The 25229-nt window shown below is 40.0% G+C and overlaps 1 pseudogene across 1 annotated transcript; it reads left to right on the plus strand.

Annotated features, from left to right (window-relative positions):
* Positions 1–6450: 6450 nt before the first annotated feature.
* On the plus strand, positions 6451–23729 carry LOC308380605 (protein lin-28 homolog A-like; annotated as a pseudogene). Its single transcript has 4 exons — positions 6451–6538; positions 7030–7217; positions 13838–14025; positions 23387–23729. The product of its transcript is annotated as a protein lin-28 homolog A-like (transcript).
* Positions 23730–25229: the final 1500 nt, after the last annotated feature.

Here is a 25229-nt window from a genome sequence, read left to right on the forward strand (position 1 = left end):
AGCCAAGACAAACAGGCACGGTGAGGGGGTGAGGAGAGTATTTTTACTACAACATAAACAATTTCAGTCTGACTAACAGGTTTTGATTTGCAATAGCTGTGAATACTATAACAGAAATCTACCACTGATGTTTCACGCTCATGTTTTAGGAACTTTCTACTCGTTCCATTGCATAACATTAGTAGTGTAACATCAGCAGTAGTGTTCCTGTGGTTCAGCTGGTTTACTGTAGTGTCTGTACTGTGTTTGGAGGGACTATGAGAGGTTTGATGTGATTGAGTCTCAGTTTTTTACTAATTTGTGAAACTAATTTTTCACTATTATTCCTGAATTGTGAACAAACGTAACCTAAGAGTTGCTTCATGCAATAAAAACTGTTAACAGAAGTATTGACACATTCATATAAGTTATAAAATTAGCCATTATTTATTTCATACATTGACTGATAAAATCATCACGTGTAATGAGCTATTGTCCTCACAATATCAGATAAAAGTAAAAAAGTAAATAAAATGTCAGCACGATCTACAACACAATAAAACATGCCTATGGCTTACTTATATTACTCAGGGCTGTGTGGATTTTTTTTGGGAGGCAGATGCCCAAGCTAAAAAAAGAGAACCCCAGCTATTTATGAAAAAAAATCCTACAGTAGCACATAAATCTATCTATCTTTTATCCTTTTAAAGAGGAAGAAAGAAATAAACTCCTTGTAACACAGTTAGCTACAACGTCAGTAGGGAGGTACCGATACTCGAAAGGTGTACATTTTAATGTTAGGGAAAGATTTCACCACGGTCGTTGCAGAGTATCACCTCTAGATGGCACACTTGCCGTGCAAGTGGGAAATCATTGCTACCATGGAATTACACCTGTCAAGCCTTTGTAGATTTAAAAGGTATCAACGTATCGCATTTTTATTTTTTTAATTAATGTAGGCCTACTGGTTTCCATGATCGATATGGTTGTTCTCTGGAAAACTGAATAAAACGAAAACCATTTTAGTTTAATACAAATGAAATTAGGGTAGTTCTCTTGAAACGATTCATTTGCAAATCAATTATCCTGTAGCCTATAAGTGACACATTCACTACTGCGCTAATTAAAACACAATCGGCCCATTTCATATCATATAATTGAAATGTGAATTAGTCATACGGAACAGAAAGACAGTACTGTTGGAAAAAAATAAAGGAAAACCCCTTCAACATTGTTCCAATTTGGCGCTGTTTAGCAGAGCGACCAATCGTTCGCATGGTTTTGCAACGTGCAGGTGAGGCTGCGTGGATGCGAGAGGACCGCGCCGTTATGGCTAGCCTCGCAAGGCAACCAGCAGCAGCAGGCATCAACAGAAGAACGCAACTCTCGGCTATCATTCTTCATCAGGATTGTGTTTCCAAACAGTAACTCTATAATAGTTTGATGAGATTATTTTTCCTTTGGGCAATGGTGAAAATTTGGTAAGATACAATCGTGTCATGTCTGTCCCCTAGAACCACGGGTGTTTGCGCCAGCGAGCATGTTCCGGCTTGCTGTACACTGTGAGCTTTGTGAAAAGATGTATCGGGGTTGTTGTGAAATCACATAATTTATCATTTAACCTACAGACGTGCAGTAGCCTATGGTGTTCTTTCTTGCGCTTCCGGGTTCCTACGTAGGCTGCAGCATGGTTTCTTTGGCTGGAATCCAACAGGGTGTTCATTCATGATCTCCGGAGCAGGTTCATGTGCGAATGCAAGATTTCCGCTAGCACTGCACATAGGCTACGATTAAAGTGTTCAGTAAATGTTTTTCATCCGATTGAGGTGTACTCTTCTTTGACCGCATATTTAGGCTATAGTAATCTCGCTCAGGGATTGACAAATAGGCTACGAACGCGAGGGGGCGTACAATGATGTCAAAATTGATTTGCAATATTCTACAGAAGTTGTGTCATAGATATGATTTGAGTTACTTTCATGCAAACTAAAGCCACTTCATGCGAAACTAAACTCTTTTGCTTAGTTCATACACCAACCATGACACAACCATTTTCAATTGATTTTCACACTTTTCATATGTTTTGTGGTCCATGCAGACTTGACGATGCTTGCACAATCGCTTGCAAATCATGCTTCACCCATTCTCTTTCTTTAAGGCACAGTATAATGGACAGACATGTTATGTGAAGTATGCCCTTTTCCGCACAGTTTAGAACGCATGCAGTGGGAGTCAGGCCACTCGAGTAACAGGATATTTACGCAGATTACTCAGTTTCTCTTCCGACTGAGATATTCGTATGGGCCATTAAGATCACAGACTTGCCAGGTGTGTTAAGGAGCCCTTTCGTCCCTCTACATGTCCTATGTCTGGGTTACAAACACTTGTAAAAACACAGAGATTTAGAATAACTAAATCGTTTACATTTTGATGTGAGTTGCAACTAACTTCGCCTTATCTTGAAAGTGTTATCCTGTCAGGCTGTTCTATATGCTGCAAGTTAGAAAAGGCTGTTCGGCATTTGCACGTTGCGGAATAATCACATCGCATTATATATCCCAATGAAAACAACTATGTTGTTTATGTCCATCCCTATGTAAGTGAAGAGGTCGTATAGTCAGCTCGTGTTGCGTTGTTATTAAATATTAATGGGGAGGTGTGTTGGGAGGCGTGGGGTTGGCGTTATAGGTCCTGGCGCTATACAAGTAGGGCCCATGTTCTATATGTCCTCGTTTACTCATGACCACCCCTTGTTTTACAGGTTGCTGATGGGAGCATGAAAAGACAGAAGCTTACCTCGTCAGTCCCAGGTCAGTGCTGTCTGGATTGACGTATAGTATAGAGTATAGAGTTTTTGTGAGGGATGTTTGGTTTTAACCATTTAATGCAATACTGAGATGAAGCTATTTGTGTTCTCTGCACGGCGATGAGCATAGCAGTTGCTTGTCCATTTGTCGCCGGTGTGCAATATTCTATTACAGTCGGGTGTATAAAAACAGCACGTGCTGTATGCCTACTAGCGATTGACACAAAGATTGTTTTTTTCATAGAAAGGTAAGTGCACTTCTCATGGGCTAAGTTACACTACACTGCGCCCCAAGAGCGACTTCGCTGACGTCAGAAGTAGTTGGTAATGTCAACAGGGAGCTAAGAACCAAACATTGTAGAGCAGTGCAAATCTCTGTTGAGAACTATGGCTGTCTTGCAGGATAGTCATTGTTAGAATGTGGCGGAGTTGAAGTTTTTTGCGCCATCCAGCTTTTAATCTTTTTAAATAACATTGAATATGATCCTATAACATTCCACAAATCGTATTACATGTATCCACATCTTAAGTCTGTACCGACAACTCCAAACAACTAAAACCGTTAGTCCTACGTTTAGCACCAGACAGTAGCCTATTTATTCCATTTTATGAAGAAGTTTAGTGCACACAAACGTATTTCTTATAATGTGTTCGAAAAAGATGTTTTCTCATATGTTTTGTGAATTTTCCCGTTAAGTTTTTTAAGTATGTACGTAACCTTTACTCATTGCTGTGTTGTTCGGGCTTAATACAGATTACACACTTTTAAACTGCTGGGTGGTTTGTGCTTTTTTCTGCTAACAATTCCCGTCTGATATCCATTCCATACAAAGCCTTAAACTAATTTTCAATGCCAAGATAAAAACATTGCTCCTTGCAAATCTAAAAACTCAGACCTTTTTCAAAGTTAAGTCAAAACTTAGTCAATAAAATGGTTTATATATTTTTTGTATTACTTGAATTGTATATGACAAGACTTTTCCAAACCCTTAATGAATGCCCTCTATTGCAAAAAAAAAAAAAAAAAAAACGCAGAAGTATTATCTTCAAACAAGAGCGACATAAAGTTATTTTAAATCACTAAAGTGAAGGTGTAAATTAAATAGAATCTTTGAAGAGAGAACTTTATTTCAGTTCATAATTTATGTTGAACAAGTTATAGGAAATAGCCCGTTATTTACCTTTAAGACTTATCTTGAAATAAATCAAACAGGTTGAGGTCTAAATGACCACTGCAAGAGCATGCATAGCCATGGATAAAAAAAGTTCTCTGAATAAGCAGTCGCCAGCTAACGAAAGCCAGAACAATGCTCTAAGTTTTCTTCCCTGCCCCCACTCACAAATACGTTGATTTAAAGAAGAGCAAAATGTTGCTCCTATCATGATTTGAAAGTTTAGTCTTAGTGTATTTCATGTTATTACTAATGATGTAGCCTATAATACACGTAAAGTATAAAGTGCATTTGGACACCTTTTTGATAAAAAAATGACTTAACTTATATGTTAGCAGGCTACATCACCCTTAGGGAGGTATTTTTGAGCCACTTTAAAACACAAACAGGAGTCCTACTTAAGGGATTGCTCTCCAGAAGGAATGCTACTACATGTGTAATTCTATGGTAACTTGAGAGCAAAAAATGCCCTGAAAAAAAAGAGAGGTCAATTTTTCCTCTCTTCCTTGAACTCGATGAACTAAAGAGAAGGTTCTACTCTTAGGTGGCCTTGGATAACCCAAGTCATCACTTAGCTCCGCCTACGTGCGCAGGAAATGTGCTTTTTTTTTAAAGTCACGCATTCTTTAATTAATCGGACACCAGCGGACTTATTTTACTCATCTTATCAATAATGTAAGTGTTTCTTCACTGATACAATGAACTGTTAAATGGCCCTATATGAAAATAATATCAATATGACGCGCAGATACGTTTTTTATCACCATGATAAATCGTTTGCTTAGATGTTACCTGAAGTAGGCTGTGCTTCAAGTGCTGGCTAAACACAGTAATAAATACTTTACATTCAAATTGAAGATTTGTCTTATGTTACTTTACCGTCTGTTTAACAACCATGGTTCCTTGTCATGTTGTCTGCAAGATCACCTAAAGTTCTGCTTTCCTGTGTTTTAGATGCCTGTGCATATTGAACCTTTTATGGAAATGAAGTGAAATAAATTGGTGGCATGAGCGGTATGGATGATGGTGAAACTATGCGACCCTTGAACCAGATTTTTTTTTAAAACATCATGGCAAGAGGGTGGGGGCAGGGCCACACAAGGGAACTCTGAAAAGTTGGTTTGTGTGAATAGGTCAGTGAAGTCTACTGGAAAAAAATAGTTAGCTTAAAATAGTTACTTGTTATTTTTTCAGTGGTCTTTAGAAAAATCTGTATGTGTTGATTGCACTCCCTCTGTCATTTTTGAGGAAAACTTCATTGGCTTTTGCACATCTTCATACTTTTTGAGAGTCTTAATAAAGAAGGGTTTAAATGTTGAAATTGTTTCAGCGTTTTGAACATGTAAGATGCCGCTGCGAATTTTGACCTTAGAGGTTGTATTTGCTGACGTGACCTGTTCTTTGGCTTTGTTGAAATAACCTATTGGACATTTACGGTTGAAGACGGCAAAGGAATGTCAGGACTTAGAGCTTCTGCTTCAGTTGCTGGCGTGTTTTTAGTTTCTTTTTGCCGGTTTCATTCTTGTCTCAGGGGTCCTCCCTGTCACACGCCCTTGGAGGATCAAATGGAAGGTCCAACACAAATGCGACGGGTGGTCGTTTAACATATTGTTATAAATAGTCAAAGCAAGCACCTTTATTCAGTCAAACCGGATCCAAAGATGTTGTTCTTTACAAACCTTTATAATAAATACATGTTTTGGGGTGGTAATAAATATTTAGTTGGAATATCAGAATATAAAGTAAGACCACCTTGTATCTTAGAAATATTTGTAATGATGGTGCTATGTCCTTGAGAGGCTAATGACAACGTTTTAAATATATTCTTAAAACTACTTGTTAAAGAGAGGTCTAATATTTTAACATAACCCAATACACGTTTTAATCATGTTACATATGCTTTGCTGCTTGAAATATTTGTGCCTTTGGTTTCCAGCCTGTTTAGATACAATTTTGGCTTGCTATTATTATTTACTAAGGCTTGTTTCAGAAATACATTTTTGTACATCTCAGCAGTCATACCCATGTCAGAGGTAAGACGCTACTGAAAATAGAAGTAATGTAATCTAATCTAATGTATAGTTTAAACATAATCTTTGTCAGTGTTGCATATTGTTTGCATTGAGTTTTCTTGACTATGATGAACTTTGTAGAATTCCTGAATAGAGTTGGAGGCGGGTTTGTTCAACGACGATTGGCTAACTCTGTTCCCACTTTCTTGACTGTCCCCTCCCTCTTTCGGCCACGATTCGAAGAGAAATTAGTCGCGAGAAAGCATGTAATTGACAATGTCACGTGTGAACTGCAGCTATAGAGCTAGCAGAAGAGAAGGAGGTGGGAGAGAGAGAGATCAGAGGAGGAAGAAACGCCAGACCATGCAAGCTAAATTATGGTTGCTCGAAATAGGAATGTTGGATTAATGCAGAGGAGCAGACGATTTTCAAGACAAAGTTTCCATCTCCGAAGTTTGGCACGGGGGTTCGGCGGAGAAACATGGCCGAAGGTTAACCAATATTCTACGTATCTGTTCAGACCGTCTCTGTGGGCTTCCCTCCGAACCTGGTTTTTGAAAGGGGAGGAGGTCTGTTTGGCAAGAGAAACTAGTCGCCTCTGTTTGAAATGTTGTGCACTCACTGCATTTACTTTAACGCAGATAAAAACGTGGTTGTGTTACTTGTACCAGGCCTCATGTGCTAAATGTTAAACACACCTGTCTTTTAGTTTAACAGGGGAATTATGATTGTTCAGCTTTTCGGAGCAAAACAAGCCTGCGGCATGCGTTTAGCGTGAGTCGCTGTTATAAATGCGTCGTAGTGTTGTGCACATGGGATTACTTACCGAATGTATATTTAAAATGTACTTAAATTAGTCTAAATGTACAGCCAATATACATTCAAGCTTTTCGTGCAATAATGGCAACAAACAAGTCCTGAATAGTGTGGCATCTCATGCTGTGAATGTTGTAGCCTATAGCCACAGAGCTAATGGTGGATACCACTTGGCTAGCCACTTCAGGATATATAAAGCTTCTTGAAACGTCTTATAAACATTTTCTTTCCTAATGTATCGTAGGTGTTGAGGGCAAAGGCGGAGGAGAAGAACCCGGGACGCTGTCCGAGCCGGAAGACAGCACCATCCATTGTATGCAAGGAGCAGGCCAATGCAAGTGGTTCAATGTGCGGATGGGGTTCGGATTTATATCGATGACCAGTCGCGGAGGATATCCAGTTGATCCTCCCGTGGACGTATTTGTACACCAAGTAGGTTGCCCTGCATCATCATAAGCGCAATTATACCAGTTGAATCAAACGAGGACATCCGCTGTGATTGCATTGCATTGGATACAAAGCTTTGGTTATAATGTTGCACAAGAGCTCAGGGGCGTTTGTAGCAACATTTGTAGCAAGAGTAAGGTATTATTTGCTAATAAATGCGTATGTATCGTATCAATACATCTTTACACACAAGCTGTTAGTTGCACTGTGAGCAAGATTGCATGCATTTGACTGACTCGTCAATTCTGACTATGTATCAGCTCTAAGCACGACACTTCTTGCTTTGTGTCGTTTCTCAGTATCTTATCTTCTAATTATTTCAGCACAATGTATTGAATGCTGTATTTTAAGATAATTGTTAAAGTGAATATAGAGATGGTTGTCATCAAGTTTCAGGTGGCTCGCCGTGGTTAGTGTTGCATAGGCTATACTTTAAGCATGTAGTTGCTTTTTACGAAGAAATACAATACCTTGGTGTCATAATCACAAGGATCCAAAAGTGAGCCATAATATATAGGCCAACATGACGTTTTGTGATGATAGGAGTTTATCCTTCTGAAACGGTGAAGGACATAGTAAGGTGGCGAATCGTAGCACAGAGGGTCTGCAGAGTTATACACGTGTTAGTACACAAAGTAGGTCGTTGTAGCAGACCGTTTTTTGGGACTTGTTGCTCATTTGTCATTTATCTTCCTACAGTCACACTGAGTTCTGAGCCATTTATCCGTGTTTCTGTTTAACAGCGATACTTTCATGGTAACGTAGGCCTAATGTAGTTTATACGTTGTTGTCCTAACAAACATCAGCACTAAAGGCCTGTGCAAACTACATGCCAGTACGCCAGAATCTAGCAATGAAGGATGTCGCCATGCAGCTAATACATGCCATATCCAAAGAGCAGCAATTGTGTCAGATTTAGCTTTCTTTCCATTATGACGCACTGTGTTCGCACTTAATTGGCCAGGTTATTACAAACAGGTAATTGATCCATTTTAGGCACGATTATCAGCATTGTTTAATTTCATTCATTAGCTTATGCAAATAACTGCTAGAATGTGTACTGTCTGATTGAGCTGTAATGTCTTTTATTGGGATAGATATAATTTGGATATGTTTGTTCCAGTAATAGGAATGTAAAATGTGTGGGTGTAAATGTTTAATATAACTCCTTAGACTCCTAAACATCAATTAAAATAGTTTAAAGACAAGCAACCATGCTACAACACATTTTTTTTGTTTCAATAGATTGAACCTTAATGATTCCATTTTGTGTTGCTGGCTGTTTGTGAAAATATCTTTCACCCGTAGAGAAAATGTGGCATAATTTACTTTGTGGATAGTTTACTACATGGACAAATGGGGTTACTGGGTATTTTAAGAAGAGAACCAATGCACCTTTTACTGATACATATATTGTATAACAACTGATTTGATCAAGTGATTCTCCATTGTTCAACCTAGACACAACTGTTTACCTTTAAAACCACAACCATTTGCCTTAAACCAAATAAGATAATGTTTCTTGGGTACAGGTGTGCATGTTGCTGTGTGTATGTGTGTTTCACACTATCCTTTCAGTCTTCTCTCTCCCCTTCTGCTCCTCCCATCCTTTTTTCTCAGTTTTCTTCCCTCCCCTTGGGTGACCCCTTGTGTTACACAGGTTTTTTCAATATCTGTGAAAGGGGCAAAAAATTTCTAGGTCGAAGGGGTGTTGACCCCTCTGATCAAACATCCGGACACGTCACTTCCTTATTTGGAGACTTTGTTCTGTGTGTGTGTGTGTGTGTGTGTGTGTGTGTGTGTGTGACTGAATGTGTGTGTGTGGTGAATTGGGAGGTGGAGAGGAGGGTGGGCTGGTAGTAGTATCTACATGTGAGACCCAGTTCTTATTTTCCCTCCTTGACACGCTCTGTTGAATCCAAGCCCAGTAGCTCACGGTGCATTTCTGACATCCTGCCTCCATCTAAGTCGGTGCTTGTGGCCATGTTGAGGATGCAGCCAGCATCCACACACACATGCTGTGTTTAATGCAAGCATGAGTATCTGCTTCTGTTGGGTCTTGGGAAATGCACTCACTGATCAGAGAGGAAGTGTTTTTGGTGGGTGGCCGTGTTGTGATCTCATGTGTACAGCTCCAGCATAGACAGAGGGAGTGGGGGAAGGGGCTACCCAGGGCTATTCTCTAGGTGATACTCAAAAGACAAAAGCAAAGAGGCTCTGGTCTCTCACTGGAGGCAGTTGATCATGCCTGTAGGCTTCACTCGAAATGCACATTAGTTAGATTTTCACTGATATTGTCAGTAAAGCTTGCAACCAGGTGTAGGAGTGACCCAGTTGTTTTGTAGTTTTTCCCTCATGTGGTGGCAAAAGAGGGTTAGGGCTTTTGTTGCTGCATGGCGACGTTAAAGTGGGCCTCTAGTAAGATTAACCATCAGGCCATTTCACCGTTTGGCATGTAGGCCCCACCCTTCCCAGCTAACACCACGCTTTGTTTCTCTTGCTTGTGGGCTTTTTTTCTCCCTTCCCTTCAAAAAGAGGAGGAGAGAGAGGGGAAAATACCTTGTGCTCACGTGACTTCCTCCTGTGAGTCATCCATAGATGCTTGGAATGGTTTCTATAGTGAGCTGCAGAGATGCATATGACTGACGGACCGATGGTGCAGCATTTTGGGTTGTGTGGGGCGAAAGACCCAGTGAATATGACAATTCTAGATGAGAATGCTGGGATTTAATTTGGTCCTTTAACGTGCTTTGATTTGTATGTATTAATCTACTGTTTACTTCACGGGTTTTCATCCATTTTCTTTTGTCCTTTTTGTATATGCTGTTCTTTTGTTGTTTCTGCTGCTAGCGTTGTCATTATATATATATATATATATATATATATACATATATATATATATATGTTTTTTAATTTTAAAGTCACATATGTCTTAACTTGCAAGTTACCAAGACTGGGTTTTCTGATAACGGTTTACGGAGACTTAAACGGTATACCTTACTGGAGCTGTTTACTTTTCTATGTTTGTTTCCCAAACCATCTCTTTGGAAATCCCCTTCAGAGAAACCCTCCTACATATACCTTAAGAAGCTGAATCTATTTTTGTAATTTACGTAGGTTTGAGCATGCATGAGATGAGTGTGATGGGCATGAGTCAGATTGGAGCGCAGGTGATCATTATTAGAGAGAAATTCAACAAGAAAGTCAAAGTGAAAATGAAAAACAGTTCCCGAATAAGGACAGCTGTATGCTAGATGTAATTCATAAATTTGTATTTTCAACGGATAAAAAATGAACAGATAATAATTTAAACCTAATAAATTATGTTTTCATTCTTCTTTTTATGCAGTGAAGCACACAATGTAATGTAAAACATATCTTGGTCTTATATCGCAGTTAATGCACGTGTCCAGACACTCTTTAGGCTCTAAAATGTATTTTTTATCTGAAAACTATACCCTAACACAGTTAAGTGGATTGGTCTACAGCAACCTGTCAAAAGTGTCTCCTATAGAAAGTATATTTAGCTAAGGACACACCCCAAAGCGTTAAGCTCAAGGTATAACTTACGAAGGCGTTAAGAAGGCTCTGGGAAAGGTTTTTTTTGGGGGAGTTTTGTTTTTAATAAAAGACTTCCAAGTCAGACTTCTTAAGAGACATCTCTGTGAAACATACAGAGCAGCATTCCTTTTAGCAATTTAAACGATTTGTAACAGTTTTCCAAAATGCATTAATGTTTGCTGCAGGATATGTACAAAAACTAAAAGGGGATGTGCTGTGATGAGATCTGTGAAGTCTTTGATTTCTTTTTGTCTGTGTGCATACTGTGACAAACATACATTTACAAAGAAATAACATGACCTATATAAGCAGGGGGAAAAGACAGAAATAAAAAGTAATGTACATGATAAATGTTTTAATAATACGTAGCATAGAATAAAGTATATAATGTTGAACTTCGTATACATTGTTAAAATGTTCAATCTAAATAAATCTGGTCAAAGGCTTTACACTATCCCTTATTAACAGCCTATTTATTTGTCAGGCATTTGGTTATGCACTGTGTTTACTTGTTGTATAACAAAAACATAAGTTTTGAATTCATTCTTGATGTTCAGTGCATTATTAAGAACATTTCAAAAAAAATGCTTCAGTAGTGAAAATATTCATAATAAATATAAAGTTTGTCAGATGTTTAAAAAAAAAAAATCCCTGTGGATTTAGGAGTCTTTCTTGTCTTTTTCTCTGGAACAAGAAACAAATCTTGCCCCTGTCAAAATGAATTATACATTGCATCAAAACATACCAATATATTGCAATAGTTGTTTGCATCAAAGATCAGTAGTTTCCTACTATCTCAACAAAGGCTCTAGGCTTGCCCTGTCTCCCCTCTCCTCCACTGAAAGCCCTGTCTCCCTCCCCACACTATCCCCCAACCCAAAACAGCCAAAATGGCCGCTTGTCACACGGCCACTAGCCCAGAGCTGGAGGCTCAGCAGTGCAGCTCCACAGAGGCAGGGCAGGACTGAGGCTAGCAGTGAGGCTAGCAGTGAGGCTATCACAGGGGACTCTCAGCTCTCCAGAAGAGCGCTGAGCAACTGCTCTGGATCATCTTTATTAGAAAGACTTAGCACAAGGAAGTAGGATTTAAAAAGAGAAAGTTCTCAAAAAGCAATGCTTTGTCGCAGTGATGTGGTACATTTGGGATCTTGTTTTTTATTTAGTAGAAATTGGAATTTCAAAGTGGTTAATTTAGGTGTAATATTAAGCTCACTCACTCATAATGATTTTTGTAAGTTTAGCTATGAATTTGGATTGAAATGCTACCATCAATAGTAAACCTTCACTTAATTAATACATTTAAAATAAATAAGTAAATAATCATACAAATAGATGTATTTATTATTATAATAATAATTATTATTATTATTATTATTATGTATTCTTACTGTATGACATTTTTCAATGTGATGGTTTTCTAATGTATTAGACAATCAGGTTAGCTATACTCTGTTTCTGTGATATTCCTTGATGTATATATTGGGTTAACCAGATGCTCAAACACAAGTGTCTCTCTCAGCAGAGCTGCTGGTGTTGTTACTTTCTCATCATCCTGTGAGTCTGCAGCTGAGCCCTTCATATTCCTCTTGCTAATTTAATCCCATCATCCATGGCATGATGACCAGCCCTGGCCACCACTCCCTGCAAATCAAACATACACAGCTTCTTTTGTGGCCAGAGAAGATGTTTTCATGTGGCCCTGTCTCAGTGCAGCTCGAAGAAACAGGCAGACTGCAGTGTGTGGGCTCTGCATAGGCTCAACACATGTGGAGCTGGAGATTAACTAAGAGGATTTATTTTTTTTTTTTTTAAGAGGGGGGTGTGAGTGAAGCTAAAAAGTATGTAATTTAATTAGCTTTATATTAAAAAGCTGAAAACTATGTCATTTAATTACATTTACATTAAAAAGTGGAGCATTTTCTGGTCTGGTATTGATTTCAATGTTTTTATATGGCTAACAGATCATTTAGAATATATTTCTATTTCTTTCCAATGGTCCCAATAAGATGCAACGATTATGTGCTTTGATATGCACATAATGTTTTTTAATGGTTTCTGTTCAAAATTAGGGATCCAATTATCGAATTCTAATTACATGTTAATGTTAATAAATGCATGAGCTTAATTAAAATGGGCAGGTTTATTATTGCTTTTAATGTGAATTTGATTTATCAGTAATACACACATGCTTAAAGAAAATACTAGTGCATACTTTAACAACAATTCTGATTTAAATAAGTTTCATTGAGAAATGCAGTAATACAGAGAAAAACAGAGAAAAATCTGAAATACAATTCAGATCTGTGTTGTAATTTTACTGTAATGATTTAGCAATTATAGTATCAACTTGTTCCTTTTTGTGGAAAGGTATGTTTCCTTTTGGTGGAAAGGTCTAGACATATTTATGAGGAGACCATAAATAGTTTTTGAAGTTCTCAGTAACTGTACTTGTTTTATACAGAAGCATTACTTGTTTGATAGACAGAGGGATAGAGAGAGAGATATATGTTTTATCAGTAGAAGTATATAAGCGATTTTTGTGACATTTGCATCAATCTCTGTACAGTCTAGAATATCATTTATCCTTCCTTTCTTGTCCTGTCCTCTAGCTGGCCCTTAGGAGGCTTTCGGTCAAGTTTGATGGGCTAACGCTTGTTCTCCCTGGCACATGACAGGAACGCTATATCTTATACAGCGTACATATAGCCGTATACAAATGACTGATCCAAATATATGTTTCATCTTCATCCTTTATTGTGGTAATGAGTTTGTGTGTGCTCATTCACGTCAATTTCATTTTATTTATAGAGCGCCAGAACAATGAAATTGTCTCAATGCGCTTTACAGTGACCGGGGCCTAAATCCCCTCATGTCTCCTTAATTCAAGATATTTCCTCATTGTAGAAATGACCAGAAAAGAAGGTTAATCTAATTTGTTTTTACTCTTTGTCTATCTATCTTTCTACCTATCTGTCTACCTGTCCATCTCTCTCTTTTTTCTGTGCGTGTATATCACTATCTCTCTGTCACCTATGCTTTCTCAGAGCAAGCTGCACATGGAGGGCTTCCGCAGTTTGAAGGAGGGCGAGGCCGTGGAGTTCACCTTCAAGAAGTCCTCCAAGGGCCTGGAGTCCGGTTGGGTCACAGGGCCAGGGGGAGCCGCCTGTGTGGGCAGCGAGAGGAGACCCAAAGGGAAGACCATGCTGCACAAGCGAAAGCCAAAGGGAGATCGGTGAGCAAAGATGGGCCCGGCCCTACGTCACTTGTTACCTTTATTTTCTGGAACTAGGACCGAAGGGACAAACAGAACAGAACGAGAAATGAGATTGGGAAATGTGCAGCACACAGATGTTGCTGCTGTTATGGCAGGTTGAGATCCTCACACGCTGTGTTTCTTAATGTTTTCTCTGAGCTCTTAGTGACGGCGCCCTTGTTCATCTTTACCTGTGTTACGATGCTTAGCTCTTTCTGGCTAGAAACACCACCACGCGTGTAAAGATGTTTATATGTTTATCTTTATTGGCGCATCTGCGTGTATGCTAACAGTAGCATTGCAGAGAATATGTGAAGACGGCTACACCACTTGCTATTGCATTTCTGCATCTGTTCCTGTTCAATGCCAGAATGCTTGTTTTACATTGCTTTTTGCTGGGAAGGTAGCCACGTCTGTATTGGTGTATGTGTCTTTGTGTGTGTGTGTATATGTGTGCAAATGTGTGTGTGTAAAGAAAATAGCATTGCAGAGAGTATGTAGACATGGCTACACCGCTCAGGCTGTTCCACACATAAAGGGTCAACACTGGTTGCCATGGTTTTCTTGCAACATTGTTCAAGCAAGCCCCCCCCCCCCCTTTTACTAAATTGCTGCTATTTCTGGGCGCTGGTGTACAGGTCTCAGCTGTTGCCGTTTATTTTGGCACCCTTCCCCACAGCATTTGTCTGGGGTGGGTTAATGGTAGAAATGGAGAGATAATGTAGATGGTAGTATGGACGCCTGTGCAATTGCAGCCCTCCCCAACCTGCTATTGCATCGCAAGGTGTTTCTGTGTTGCCAAACGTACCCATTAAATTGTCTTTCCTTTTCTGGTCCCAGACTATTATGGTTAATTACAGCTTTTGGAATCCCTCTCAATTATAGTCTAGCAAGATTAGTGTCAGCCTGTGAGAGGTGGGTTTTCAATCAGAGATGTGTTTGGATGCCTAGCCCAGTTTCGGTTTCTTGTAGCCGTACACTATAGGAAGCTGCCTTGCTCCAATCATGTCTGCTTCTCTGCTTGTGGCCTGCGGTACAGCCAGTGTTACCCATGAAGGTTTACTATGTGTTTGTCTTGCCATAGTTAACTCAGCTGTGATTAATTGCTGGCCTCGCTTTCTTTGCGTCACAATGTTGGATTGCTGTACAAGTGAAACGGACCTGAAGAGACGCCTAGCATGATAAGCCCTTACCTCCTCCACAAACACCATAGCAACATGTAGGAGCCTGTTCAATTCAATTTTATTTATAGTGCCAAAACAATCAAATTGTCTCAAGGTGCTTAACAGAGCCAACACCAGGGACGTGCAGTCATAGGAGGCAGGGGAGGCATATTTAAAAGAAATATATATAATAATCATATATATTTATGTATTATAAAATAAATATTCATATTTCTCTAGTTATCTGTGTTACGAGTGTCATTTCTGCATGATTCCGATCATTTCGAGCATTTTTATTATCAAAATCGCTGAATTTGAGCATTTCCGGTTCCCAGTGACAGTGATCAGCCAATGAACGTGCCGTCAAGGGAGGCAGATGCATTGGAGTCTATGGGCAGGGTAGGCAGTGCCTCCTCTAGGATTGCGAAATCACTCCAAACTGGGTTTTACGCATGCGTGCGCAAGTGTAGAACCTTTTGAGTTGAGCTGAAAACGCATTGAAAAATATTGCAAGGGAGGCACGCACTACCACTGCTTCAAGAAGGGAGGCGAGCGAGAGGGCACTTGTTGGGTATATAATCTGACGTTGGAGTTCTTCTTCACTTCTTGAGCTTGACAGCGAAAATGGAAGATTGCATTGCTAACCTGAAGCAGTTCTCAAAACTGGACTTTCAGTCCAAACAAGAAATGATTGATAATGGGAGACCAATGCCAGAGCTAAAAGGGTTGGTTCAAACAACGGGGCAGAAGGTATTGACATTGCATTGGAGTGTTTCATGTTTTCCAACGGGACATATTCATGCTCAACACAAACCTCGCTAAAGGCTGCTAGGTGCAGGGGAACCGTGAATGGATTACGAGCTTGCGAGTGCACCAACTTTAAATTATACCGGTCAGTAGAACATTTTTGTATTGTGTGCTATGTCTGTGGTGTTTAACTGTTTGCGTGTTAATACGTTGTGCAAATAAATATGTAAGTGTCGACTTCGAATTCAAGTGTCCGAGTTGCAGTGTTGGGCAAGCTACTTGATTTTTGTAGTGAGCTAAGCTATCAGCTACTCTACAATAAATTCAGCTTCACTACACAGAAGCTACGACTCAAAAAAAAAAAGTAGCAAGCTAAGTTACATAAACCTGTCAAAAGTAGTTTGATACATTAGAAGCCACTTTCAGTTAAACAAACTGCATGCCAAGTCAATGCAATTTTAGGGATCAACATAACTGTCAGTCAGATAAAAACGGTTGAATGGATGAAATTCGTGTGTTCGTATGTTTGTGTTGGATGTCATTGACGTTGACAGGAACTTTTTCTTTGGATTACAAAGAAGGCATCTGAAAACATATTTAGTTTCACTCGTCTCTTATAAAGTGACGTACTTTTGAAGGTATGGCTGTTGAGTCAGGTATTCAAACGCAGATGAAAACAAATGAGTGTAGAAGACCTTGCGTCTATTTCGTGCATTTTCGCAATTCGACTCCCTGAGTAGACAGCACGGACTTTTCACTTTTTATCTCTCATCATCTTCAGCTGTATCTAAATATCAACAGCATTCTAGTTATCCGGTTGTCTAGAATCTGCATGCAAACTACCCATTTAAAATTAGCGGAGAATTCATTTTAAATGTATGAGCAGCGTCTGTATGGAAAGCCAAAAATGACATAATTAAAAATAAATACATATGTAAAAATGTGAGTCATAAATAAATAAAATGACTAAAAATGCACCAAAGAAAAGCATTAGAAAAAATATATCATGTAGTTATGTGAATGGAAATGGAAAATGAGTCCTTTTTATTTACTGTTACATTTATTTACGCTTACATTAATTCCCAAATACATTTCTTCCTCCTTTTATTTTTCTATTTATTTACACATTTTTTACCGTACTATTTTCCGTACCGTATTTATTTCTTCTCGCGCCTTTTTACATTTCTTTCTCCTACATTTACATTTCTGGCTGCATTTATTTCTGGCTGCATTTATTTCTGTATTCATTCTTGTCTCGGTATGCAAATGTGGTGGGCTATCATTGGCCAGCGCACCGTGTCGCTCATTGGTCTCGCTAGGCCTCTGGCCTAAGTGTAGGTGAGAACTGAGAAGCTGTATGGAGAGATCGGAAGAGATTGAAAGCTATTTTGATGCAATTTGAATCAAAAACATTTTTTTTTAATGAATCCACCGATCACTTGGAGTATGGTGGCGAAGGAGCTTCGAGGCTTCGCAGAGATGGCTGAGCGTAATAGGATGTCTATGTGGCTGAGACCTTGACTCCAGATTTCTTACCCTGCTCGCTTGCTACAGTACGCCATACTCAAACTAAGATGCCCGCTACCTGTTGTGCTGTGGGATGTAGCAACAAAATAGGGGACCCAAACGTCTCATTTTATAGCTTTGGTGTATAGTACTTTAATTGTAGATGCACGACAGTTCATTTCCACGAGGGATCAATAAAGAGACTATCTATCAACTTTTTGAGAAAGTTAAAGAGCTGCACACATTGCCTTAGAGTTATTACAATCCTCACGTTATGTGTGGCCTGATTTCATGAGTTTGGGTGACAAATCCAGCGATTTTTTTTCTCACTTGTCATTAGGGGGAATATTGTGTTGACAAAGCTCTGCAAAAGCTATATATCACGTCCTGCAGTTCACGTTACAACCGAGCTGACGAGAGCGGACAAGGATCTCAACTGCTGATGTGCACTGGTTGCGGTTAACATGCTTAGCTTCTGTTAGCTAAACTAACAGTGCACTATTTAACTTGGTTAGCTTCCGTTAGCTAAACTAACTGTGCACTGCTTAGCTTCCGTTAGCTAAACTAACTGAACCATGACAAACAAAACGATAAACCTCATACGTGTAAAGTTGAGGTTGATAGCTTGGGTATGATCAGTGTGTGTGAAGGTGACATGTGTGTTTGAAGGTGGTAAGGTGACTAACGTGAGTTAGCTGGTTAGCTTGCATAGCTTTGGTTATAAGAATACAGATGGGGAGAGTGGGGTAAGCAGCTCGACCAATGAGAGAGACGGTGCGCCGGCCAATGATAGCCCACCTCATTTGCATACCGAGACAAGAATTAATACAGAAATAAATGCAGCCAGAAATAAATGCAGCCAGAAATGTAAATGTAGGAGAAAGAAATGTAAAAAGGCGCGAGAAGACATAAATACGGTAGGGGAAATAGTACGGTTAAAAATATGTAAATAAATAGAAAAATAAAAGGAGGAAGAAATGTATTTGGGAATTAATGTAAGCGTAAATAAATGTAACAGTAAATAAAAAGGACTCATTTTCCATTTCCATTCTCATAACTGCATGATATATTTTTTCTAATGCTTTTCTTTGGTGCATTTTAAGTCATTTTATTTATTTATGACACACATTTTTACATATGTATTTATTTTTAATTATGTCATTTTTGGCTTTCCATACGTCTGGTGTACTTGAAATGACGATATCTATCTATCTATTTTCACTCGTCTCGCCTAAAGTGATGGGGGGGGGGGGGGGGGGTACACTGATGAGGCTATAGAAGAAGAACAGCGCTAGCGTTAAGGCGGGCAACCGTGGATGAAGCCCAAATTCCAGTCCCCTTCCCCCTACCCTCACATGCTCTAATTGAAGATGCCACCGTGAGGGACCCCCTGCAAGCCTCCCGCTCAACCACGCGGAAAAGTTTGTTTCCCTCAATAACAGCTGACCAAAACGCTGCGCAAAGTGAGCACATGGCCACACTCACCCTGAAAAAATAGTAGCCAATCTTATTATCAAGAGCTTTTCAAGCTTTGTAATGTTATATTCAACATATAAATTGATATAAATCGCACACACCAAGGAGTTCTTTTAACAGGCTTCTTTTTTTTTAAAAGACTGATGCATTTCAACTAAGGCTTGCCACAATATTATTTTATTCGATTTAATGAATGTGAAATGTGAGCAACCACACAACCATGCTCTATGAATTACTTGTTGACTACAAAGTGTGTTGGATAACAGTTTGTGGTCAGTGTGCTATGACTCACTATGAGAATCAAAATGTAGACTGTTTCAAACGTCTTTATTTGGCAGTAGGTGCTTCAGAAACACTGAGTCAACTATCTATAAAACTGTCAGTTGTGTGAACTGAACCGAAACAAGCAAAATTTGAGCTGTGGATGAACAATAGCTTGGAAACTCATTTACTAATGGGTGCAGACTCATCTTAACTACGTAAATGATCAGGGGTTTCCCAGTTACGGTATCTCTAAGTGTTTTATGATGACTCACAAGGAGTGGAGGGAGTTCCAGATTGTCTGGTAGCAGAAGTGTTCACTGAACCCTTTGTGTATGGCAGTGTTATCAGGGTGCAGGTGTGTCTTACATAATCGGCGGGTTGAAGGGTGGGTTGGAACCCGCCTGAGCGACCTATAAGCTGTGGTGCTGGTTGACGAGTTTGTGTTAACTTACTAGAGTAACGTAGAAGATCATCTAAAGCACAATTACTCGAAGAACATCAGCCTAATTGTTTTTTCTAGTGGGGGTATGGGTGGTCCTCTTGTATCCAGGCAAGATCTTTTGTCTTCGCAATAAAGCAGACTCTGAAATCGAGTATCTCTTTCGTTTAGAAAGTGCTTACTGAAACACAGAGGGCCCTGTACGGAGAAATAGGAATAAATTCAGGTGTAGCTCCGCTAGGTTGCTAGTGTGAGCTGCTCCAGTTGCCCTATCTTCCCACACAACTGGCACTGGTCGAGGTGAAGAGTGTTACGATCAGTTTGTAAGAGTCACGCACAAACAGTGGATAGTTCATCTGGGGTTTAAGAACATAGCTGTGCGGTTCCACAATCACCACTAACATTAATCGGTAGCGAGGTAATTCGGGCCCAAAAGGACGGATTGTCAGAGTTAATTGCTGGGGCTTTGTCGTGGGGGGGGGAATGCAAAGGGAAGAGGGTGGATATTTTATTGTGGACGGGTTGTTAGTTTGCAAGTTGGTTCCATATAGTAACAAGCTGGGTGAGCCTTTTTTGCAGGTTGTTATACTCGAGATGTATAGAGATCTGGTGTTTCAGACAGAGCATGGATGATTGAAGTTGCTGGACATTTTGGTGTGCTTTAAACCTATAACCGGTTATTACAGGATTTTTATTGGCTTCGGCTGAAGAAAGATGAGGCAGGCTTTATTAAAACATGACATGCTTGTCAATCGTCTGGTAAACCAGATCAGCCCATTAAGCCTGTGGCTGTTGCTGGCAGCCCGAGAGGTCACACAGGACAGCACAGATTTTAGTCCAAACTAAAATATCCTTTTGTTAAGTTTAAAAGATGGTTTGGATCAACCAAAGCCTCCTGTCAGTCTCCTTGATTTATGTTCAGGGTTTTCACTGTGAACTGTTCCTATCATGGGGATTGCCCAGTAAGAACTTGTCTAAGGCTCAGGATGATGAGGAGGAAGTTGGCCCTGACCACTGTGTGCTGCAACCGCTGCTTACGATCTGTGTCCAGATGTAATTCAGCATGACATTTGCTATTTGCAAGTGCTACCTGAGAGGTAGAAGTGCCTCGCTGAGGTTCTGTATTCACTGCTTGGTCCCTACTGAAAGGTTTAAGGGTAAGATTATTTGGTCCCCTGATTGGCAATAAACGTTTGTCCGATTGAGGGCAAGGACATTTCTAGACCTGTGTGTTATTCCTCACGTAATTTCACCGAATCAGTATTTAATTATCTGGGCATTGTTTCTACAGCCTTACATTTGACAAATTTGCCACATTCAAGGACTGGACAATGTGATGACAGACAGACGCATTGTCCTGTGCCTCAGGTTAGGTTGTGTAATCCTTGCCTGTCTTCTTCGTTCCTAGTCTCCTTAATTTGCCTTTCCAGGCGACGGACTTTACTGAAGGTCAGAATACTGTGGAGGTATCGGGGCCGTAGGGAGTGATGGATGGTCTGTGTGGTGGGATGTTCCCGTCTGGTCCTGTTTTGCGTTGTTTTGAGACACAAAGGCCTCATGTAAGGGCATCAAGGCGGTCAAGTAAACACAACTCATGAATTTCTCTGAAGGGCTAAATGCATCACTGCCCTCTCCCTCCTGCCATTCCTTGGTATGCTTTCTGAAAAGAAAAAACTTATGGGGACACCTATGAAGTGGGCAAAAGCTCACTATTTTATATCAAGCCACTTGATGGTGTTAACATTTAGGTGAGCCTCTGTCTTAGCCCTGCCCTACTGCTCTCTTTCCCTGAATAGGTGCTCAGGAGTGGTTGGTTCTTCCTGATTGACAGGTGTGTTTAGAGGCCTGGTCTGCTCTCTCCACTCTGGCTGTTCTCTCTTTCTCTCCGGCAGCATTTGGCTTTTCCATTTTGCTTGGCATCCCTAGACAGTGACTTGCGTTACATTTTTAGTTTTATCTTCCACAACACTGACTTTCTTTACATTCTTTATTCATTCTTTAATAAATGTACGAATTATTTGCAATCTGCGTGTCGCCTCCCCTTCATGTTAACATGATCCGAACCAAGCATGCGTAACATAATTTAAAGACATGGCATTCAAAAACAGCTGTACTGCACCATAACCATAAATATAGATATGTGTTGTGCATCAGTTAATATTGTCACACTTTTGAGTGCTTACATATTTGCACATGGGTCATGGATCAAAGCAGAGAAATGAAATGTTCTGCCTTCTGACCTAATATATTAATTTACAATGCTTAATTGTCATTTTTGCTCTTTCCTGCTTTCCTGCATTTGCTTATACAGTATAGTGACATTAAAAATGGACACTGCCTAAAGCCCTACAGAGGCTTGAACCTTTTTTGTGGGATACACAGTACTATGCAGGACACCAGTTCTACAGTAAGATACTGTTTCATTTATGTACAAATTATAATAATGTATTTGTGATGCACTACAACCAGTTATACACAATATACTATACAAATCACAGCAAACACAGTGCAGATTTCAAACCGATTTCTAACAGTGCATGCGCGAGATGAGATTGCACATGAGTCAGGTTGGAGCGCAAGTTGATCATTATAATTAGGAACGTCTACCAGAAATACTATGTAAAAAAAAAAAAAAAACATTCCCAAATAAGTCCACTATCGCTATTAGGCTAGGAGTTACTCAAAGATATGTATTCGCTAGGGATTAAAATGAAAATACATTTTATACCAATGTTTTTTTTTGTTTAGTTTAATGCAACCCATATCTTGGGCTTTCATCACACTTAGCACATACCTCGGACAACAACTTTTAAAGCTCCTTTGAGTGACCCTACAGTCTAAACTATATTGTTTTTTTATTCAAAAATGTAAGCAACTATATAGAATATCGAATGCAACACTTTACCTTCAATAATTTAGAGACAATAGCTCTGTATCCAAATAGTTTATATGTGTTAGAGTAAGTAAGAAATGTTTTTATATTATACTCATCAGTGCATCAGTGTTTAATAAGTTAATCAAATTTCAACACTTTTGACTTACATACTCTTTTCATGGTTTTAAAAGTCCAGCTCCTTTGGTAATAATTGGTTTAAAAATATTGTCAGGCTTTACCATTGAACTACTTAACCAAGGCATTCATTTAATTATTGTCATTGTTTTGTTAGAAATCAGTCAATCTGTCTTGAATCCACTGAAGGAGACTTCAGGCCTTTTTTGTCACCTCTAGTTTTATCTTATAACTGTGATGAACAGGGCAGGTTATTTTAATTGTTTGGCTGCTTTAGGACACCTAGTTTTATCTTATAAATGTGTTGAACAGGGCAGGTTATATTAATTGGTTGTCTCCAATTAAACACAATTCTGAAAGATTTAGCGGTTTCTGTATGCGTTGTTACTTTGTGTGTATTGAAGTATATCTAAACTGAGCTTGCCTCTTAGGTTGTGCATTTAAACATTTATTTGTAGTCCTAGTCCTACATGAACGTAAACACAACTTTTACCGTATAATTAACATGATGTATTATGAATATAGTTATATTTTGTTCATCAATTTGTCCGATGCTATCTGTGTGTCTAAAGTCGCTGGTCAGAGAAGTACAACTTTGCAGCAGTTTTTAAATGACTAAAGACAGAAAGATCACTGACACATCTAGCAGACAGAAATACATCCCACATATTATATCATGACGTATGAAAGATAAATATCATCAGTCTAAGACATGTTGTGTGTTGTCATTCTCAGATGCTATAACTGTGGAGGTTTGGACCACCATGCCAAAGAGTGCTCTCTCCCGCCCCAGCCCAAGAAGTGCCACTACTGCCAGAGCATGACGCACATGGTGGCCCAGTGCCCTCAACGGGCATCCATGCCTGCTGCTGCCACCTCTGCTGCTGCTGCTGCTGCTGCTGCTGCTGCCACTGCCTCAAACACTCAGGGAAGACCCAGCACTGACCCCCATGCCTCTACCTCCGGCCTCCTGCCCAGCCCCCACGTCTCCCCGCAGGAGGCCTCCCCTAACAGCAAGTCCTCCAGCTCACCTGAAGAGGGCCCGCCCAGAGCTGTAGCCCGCAAAAAGAGGTCCTGAGAAGAGTGTGAGCCCTGGCTTACCCCCACGTTGTTCACACACACACACACGCACACATTTTAAGAAACACACACACACATACACAAACACACACACACACATATACACAAACAAACTTATACACACACACACACACACGCACACATACATAGCACACACACACACACACATACATAGCACACACACATGCACTCCTACACACTCATGCACACACAAACAGTCACATACACACACACAGAGGGAATCTGTTCTGCCCTTTGCCCATAGCTCCAAGCCTACCACAGCGTAGCATCCACACATACCTCCCAGTTTTTTGCCAGTTTGACAGGAAGATCGAACAATAGCAATAAAACACACCGCTACTGCTGTTTCACTGGCACCACAAGCATATCAGACTATGTGAATGTTACTGGAGACCTCAAGGTGAAGTGGTTTCTCATGACTGAAAAAAGCGACAAACAACAGGATCCAAATGGAAATGTACACGTTGTTTATTGAGCGCATTTTTGCCTGAACTTGAGCTGTGTGTCACAGTTACTCAGATTTCTCAAAGTCATTTCCTTGCTATTTTGACCAGTTTACCAAACACGCTCAGGCAGAATCAAAGTGGTAAATGAAAAAAAGAACACCGTACAACCATCACCACCAATGTTTACCTGAAGTACTCGATCCCTAGGAGACAATCAGTAGAGAGACTTGCCAGAAACCAAAGGAGAAATCTCACAGCACATTCATCCTTACAGAGCACAGAATGCACCACGAGGTCTATTCCAGTCATCAGACATCTGAAACCAATACCTCAGGAGACAGGCAAATTCCTTTCCAGAATGCATTGCTCAACCGTCACACAGGCCCTGTCACGGCTCAGACACACGGCTGGAACAAGCAGCCCTGCTCTATGTGCCCCTTCCCCACCATCCTCAGTGATCTCATCCTCAAGACTGTTACCAAGTATCCAACACATGCTGAGACTCCTGCTTTGGCTGACTAAGACGCGCGTCATCCGTGCTAGTGTGTGTGTGTGTGTGTGTGTGTGTGTGTGTGTGTGTGTGTGTGTGTGTGTGTGTGTGTGTGTGTGTGTGTCGGTAGCCACTAGCTGCCAAATTTGCCTGTATATCAAATGCACAAGCGCGAGCTGGAAACAGGATAGAAGCATCTGTGTGGAGCTGAACACAGTGCTTGAGGACTCATATACTATCTAGGCTGAGGGGTGACAGCTGTAGGCCAAACTGAGTGGATGACTGAGTCCTTCATCAGTTCAATTAATTTAAGGACCAGTGAACTCAGAGTTCTTGAAGGGGATTTTTTTAAGCAGCGAAAATGGCCTAAATCAATCATAGCCGGCCTAGCAACAAAGTGTTTTTTTATATATATATACATATATATAGCCAGTGCAGCTTTTGAATGTGTGTGTGTGTGTTGTAGCCAGCTCATGCACAACACAGTCATACTCAAGCACAAGCGCCAGTCAGTCCCTGTGGTTGGCAGCTATCAATTCAC

Source organism: Sprattus sprattus (genome assembly GCF_963457725.1).
Source record: "Sprattus sprattus genome assembly, chromosome: 19".
NCBI classification, from domain to species: Eukaryota; Metazoa; Chordata; class Actinopteri; order Clupeiformes; family Clupeidae; genus Sprattus; species Sprattus sprattus.